The following is a 5,619-nucleotide window of genomic DNA, read 5'->3' as shown; positions in this document are numbered from 1 at the left end:
GGACTCATGAAGAAATATTGACTTCAGAGGGAGCTCGAAGCATAAGTTGACATGTACGATCTTACACTACCCTAACATTCTTTTAGGTCTCCAACATCTTCATCTCTTTCATTCAGTGTGATCAAGAAATCCATTATAGGTGTCTTCACAAGGGTGATCTCAATGACTTTTCTTAACATGGTGATACCATGTTAATTTTTATGGCTAAGTTGTTCTCTATTGTATATAATTGCATTTTATAACTTTTTCAACATTTTCACATTATATTCACCCCATAACATATCATCATTAGAAATTGTGTAGAGAGAATAATAACATAAAAAATGCAACAAAGCAATAAGGAACAAAAAAAGGATATACAATAGAGACACTAAGATTTTGGTCGAAGACAAGGGAAAAACCCCACAAGGGGGAAAATTCATAAATCATTTCTTCTTCTTCTATTAGATATTCATCAATATTAGATGAGATATAAAGTACAGTAAGAATGAGACTAATGTATTTCATCATCAATCACATTAGGCCTTGTAGAGCCTATCTAGCAACAAACAAGTATATTAGTGAGGCATGCATAGGCCTCCATATCACATTGTAATAAGAGCACGATATACATCACTATCGTTTCAATAGAGGTTCTTCCATGCAAGGACATTGCCATACAACTTAGCCATACATCATTGTTACGTTATGAGAGTCTCTTGTTAGGATACTCTTTGTAATTATTGTATCTGGATCATGAAGTTTTTGGAGCCCTATGTGAAATTGTTGAGGTGTAAACTTCAGCATCTTTATGTAGTTAGCTGTAAGAAATCTACATGCTAAAATTATTGTATGTACTACAAATTGCATATTAGAAGTGCCTTCAGATACTTTTCTCACCATTCTCAAACCTTATTTAATGAAAAGGGGTTCTCAAGGGTTTTCTCTTATGTAACTACCCAAACTAGTTACAACTATCCTCACCATAACCATTGCACATCCTTACCTCTTTGCTTATGCTAAACACAAAGTTTCGATATTCCTTTGCAACAATCAAAAGGGATTAAGAATCTAGGGTAAAAAATAATCTTGATACACCTTAGAAATGGTCATGAGAATTGTTGAAAGAATCCTTTCAACAAACCATTAGATACTACATCTTGGTATCATACACATAGAAGTACTTAGAGATGTTTGTGGGAAGTTTAGCAAACAAGTTTCATTCTTCACGAATATTTATGCAACCATAGGGATGATTAGAGTGATTTTACCCATTATCAACTAACCATTCATCAAATTCATAATAACACATATTACACGTCCTCTTTTAGCTTTATATATTTACACTCATTATATCTCATGTAATGGCTTATTACAATGTATGATGACGTACACATAACATAGGCCTAATAGGCCCCTCAACAACTCCCCCAAGCTTAAAATCTTACTTCATTCCATTGTTATTGTGTAACATCATCTTGGGTTTTTGCTCCTATCAAAGTATTCTCATTGTGTTTCAATCACGCATATTAACTTGCATAGATAAATCAATTACAACAACTATCTTGACTGCATAGAAAGATACACATACACATATATAAGGTTTTCCTATATCTTGTTACTTTCTATCCTTTTGTTGATTTTGGGTAGCATTGGATGTGCTCTAGCTATGAAAATTGGTGGAGAGGCTAAATCACATGAGATTTCCAAGACCCAGAAATGGTTTGGGTAGATTCTAACCGATTTGGGAGATATTAAAATAATTAATATTTTTAATGGAGTTCCTAAGTCTAAACTTAGGAAAAGTAAAATATTAATGGGTACTAATATAAAATTGGGTTAGAAGGTTCCAAAAGTCACGGATCAAGCCAAATCTAATCTTAGCCATTGATTAGAGATTTAATCTTGTCCGTTGAAGGACCAACAGGAAAAGTATAAGAAGAGGCTTGAGGGTCAGTTGGAGAACACATTGAGGGAGACCAGTCCATTCGATTTTTGAACCGGGGTTAGCTGAGAAATTCGAACTAGTGGTCTAGAGAGTAGCAAGTACGGAACAGAGAGTTGGGAAGAGGCATACGCAGATTATCTCAGGTTGTGCAGTCACTGGAGGGCTTGCGTGGGTGACACAGAGAGAGGCCCAATGCTGATGCAAAAAGGCAGGGGTTGATGCAAAGGGGGTCTGGGAGCTATGCAGAGGTCAAAGAGGTTGGCACTGAGACTTGGGAAAGTGCTGAGGAATTTTCTCTCTGTTGGGTAAGCCAGTTTGGCATCCAGTTGTACTGAAGAATTGCTGAATAATAAAATCCTCCCTTGCTGCACCGTTTTCCCACATTGGGTTTTTCCGGGGACTGATTGTCCAAAATATTTGTGTCAATGTGTTAATTCTTGTGCATGTGTGTGTTTCTGTATTATGATGTGATCTCTGCAGCATAATTTATTAATGTTTACTGAAGGATTTTCGTAAATAACTGATCGGGAAATAAGTACGTAAAATAAATCAGTTGTTGCAATGATAGAATTTTCACATGGTATCAGAGGAAGTAATCAGAGACAAGAAGGGAAAATCAATTATGGGTCGAGACCATGATGCAGAGGCATTTACGTCAGGGGACTTGCACAAATTTTCAGAAAATTGCACAAGAGAAAGTGATTTCGATTTCTCTATGTTGGCTTCCAGGCTGGAAGAAGACGTGGCTTGTGCGACTAGCTCTGCATCATCAGAGGTATGGTATATAGACAGTGGGGCCTCTTGGCATATGAAGGGAATCGAAAATGTTTCTCAGATTATCGGGAGGAAAAGGTGAACTTTCAGATCACCATGGGGAACAAGGAAAAATGTACTCCAATAGGGAAGGGTACCATAGTTTTTCAAACAGAAACGGGAGAATGGTTTCGTGCTACCAATGTGTTGCATGTACCAGGATTAGGGATGAACTTACTTTCCATGTCGCAACTTCAAGGCAAAGGCTATGACATTTTCTTCATCAAGGAGAAAGTATACGTCAAACACCCGAGCTGGAAAAAGAAAGTGCAGATCATGATCAAAGTAACAGGTTGTACATACTACAACTAGAATCACCAATGTCATTAATAGGCAGTCATGGAGATAAGGATTTTGAACGAACTATGGCACAAAAGAATGGGACATTTGCACCATGGGGCTCTGAGAATTCTTAGGAGCACTGTAACAGGAGTTTCGAATCTTAGTACGAAACGAGATGATGTATGCAGAGGATGTGCTCTAGGAAAGTATGTCAAGGCAGCATTTCCTAGAAGTAAAAACAGGGCCAAGAGTGTACTAGGATTGATACACTAAGATATTTGCGGACCCATGTCCACTAAATCTCTTAGTGGTGCCAAGTACTTCCTTGCCTTCATTGATGACCACTCAAGGAAAACTTGGATTTATTTTCTGAAAACCAAGGACGATGTTTTCTATTGATTCAAAGAGTTCAAGGCTCTAGTGGAGAATCTGACTGGGAAGAAAATAAAAGTTTTGTGCTCATATAATGGTGGAGAGTATTTCAATAAGGACTTCACTGATTTTTGTGCTAAGGAGGGCATCAGAAGAGAGTGGATAGCTCCGTACAATCCGGAGCAGAATGGAGTAGCAGAAAGAAAGAACAAGACTATTGTAGACGCAGTTAGGGCTATGATGTATGATCAGGATATGCCAAAATTCCTGTGGGCAGAAGCATGCAACACAACAATCTATGTTCAAAATAGAACTCCTCATTGGGCATTGGGCAAGATTACTCCAGAGAAAGTCATCACAAGGAAGACGCCTGAAGTCAGTCATTTCAGGATATTTGGGAGCTTAGCATATTACCGCATACCCGAGGAAAAGAGGAAGAACTTGGATCAAACTGCAGAGAAATGATATCTAGTGGGATATAGTGAGAACGCTAAGGCATATAGAATATATCTTCCGGGGAGCAGGAAGGTAGTAGTTCGACGAGCTGTGACGTTCATGGAAGACAGGGCTTTAAGAAAATCTCGAGAAATGCCTTCCGAGGAGCAGTCAAAAGAGGAACCGTTGGTCACACCTCTTCAACCAATGAAAGAAAAAAATTCTTCATCGAGTCAGGAAGAATCACAGGATGAGGAGGAACCAACAGAAGCACCTGCTGGCAGAGGAAGAACGAGCAGGGAACTTCATCAAATTCTGCGAGATGTGGAGGACTTCATCTGTGCACCAAGGAACAATAAGAGGGAGCAAAAACAACTAGATAGATATCAGGCATTAGTAGCTCGGGATGGGGAGTCTGCCAGTTTTCAGGAGGCAGCTCAACATCAGGTTTGGCTGGATGCGATGGTAGAGGAGTACAACTCCATAATGGTGAATGACGTCTAGGAGGTAGTGCCAAGGCCTCAAGACAGATCAATGATAGGTTCGAGATGGATCTACAAGATTAAATACATTGCAGATGGCTAAGGGGTATGCTAAGAAGGAAGGAAGGAATTGACTACGAAGAGACCTTCGCCCCGGTAGCTATACATCTATTAGAATCGTGATATCTCTTGCAGCACAGATGGGGTGGGAGATTCATCAGATGGATGTCAAAACGACATTTCTGAATGGTGTGATAGAAGAAGAGGTATACATTGAACAACCAGAGGGCTTTGAGACACATGAGAAGAAGTCTCATGTATGCAGATTGAAGAAAGCCTTGTCTGAGCTGAAACAGGCACCTAGAGCGTGATATGGGTGAAACGATGGCTACTTGCAGAAAATGGGATTTGTCAAGAGTGACGCAGATCCAAATCTCTACTATCAGGTTGTAGAGAATGAGCCTCTAATCTTAGTATTATATGTGGATGATCTCTTACTGACAGGATCATCCAGGCTCATAGGGGACTGCAAGAAGAATCTAGCCACAGAGTTCAACATGAAGGATTTGGGACAAATGCATTATTTCCTGGGGTTGGAAGTTTGGCAGCAAAAGGGGGAGATCTTCCTTGGGCAAGGGATATATGCTATAGGAATCCTAAAGAGATTCAGGATGGAGGGCTGTAGACCCATGGCTACTCCAATGATAACCAACTGGAAGAAGATTGATGCATCAGAAGACAAAGATGTTGATCCCACCTTATACAAACAACTCATAGGGTCCCTGATATATCTGGTCAATACTAGTCCAGACATCTGCTACGCGGTCAACACCCTTAGTCAGTTCATGGTCTAGCCGAAGAGGGCGCATTGGGCAACAACCAAACATGTTCTCAGATATTTACAGGGAACTGTCGATTATGGACTCTTGTACACTAGGGGTAAGGATATCAGATTGAGTGGGTTTACTGATGCAGATTGGGCAGGAAGTTCAGTGGATCAGAAAAGTACCTCTGGGTATTGTTTCAACATTGGATCAGGAATGGCCTCTTGGTGCAATAGGAAACATAAATCTATGGCTCTAAGCTCAGCTGAGCCAGAATATATGGCCGCAAGCACAACTTCGTGCGAGGCCATATGGCTTAGAAAACTTCTTGTGAACTTATTCAGAAGAAAGATGGAGGCGACCAAGATCATGCGTGATAATCAGAGTTGCATCAAGCTCTCTAAGAATCCATTGTTTCACGATCGGTCAAAGCATATTGATATTCGGTGTCACTTTGTCAGAGATTGTGTCCAACGAGGAGCTA

Source organism: Pinus tabuliformis, chromosome 4_1, assembly GCF_031772625.1.
Source record: "Pinus tabuliformis cultivar Carrire ecotype Pingquan chromosome 4_1, CPIR1, whole genome shotgun sequence".
Classification (NCBI taxonomy): Eukaryota; Viridiplantae; Streptophyta; class Pinopsida; order Pinales; family Pinaceae; genus Pinus; species Pinus tabuliformis.
The sequence above is the reverse complement of the archived record's forward strand: the minus strand, read 5'-3'. Positions refer to the sequence as shown.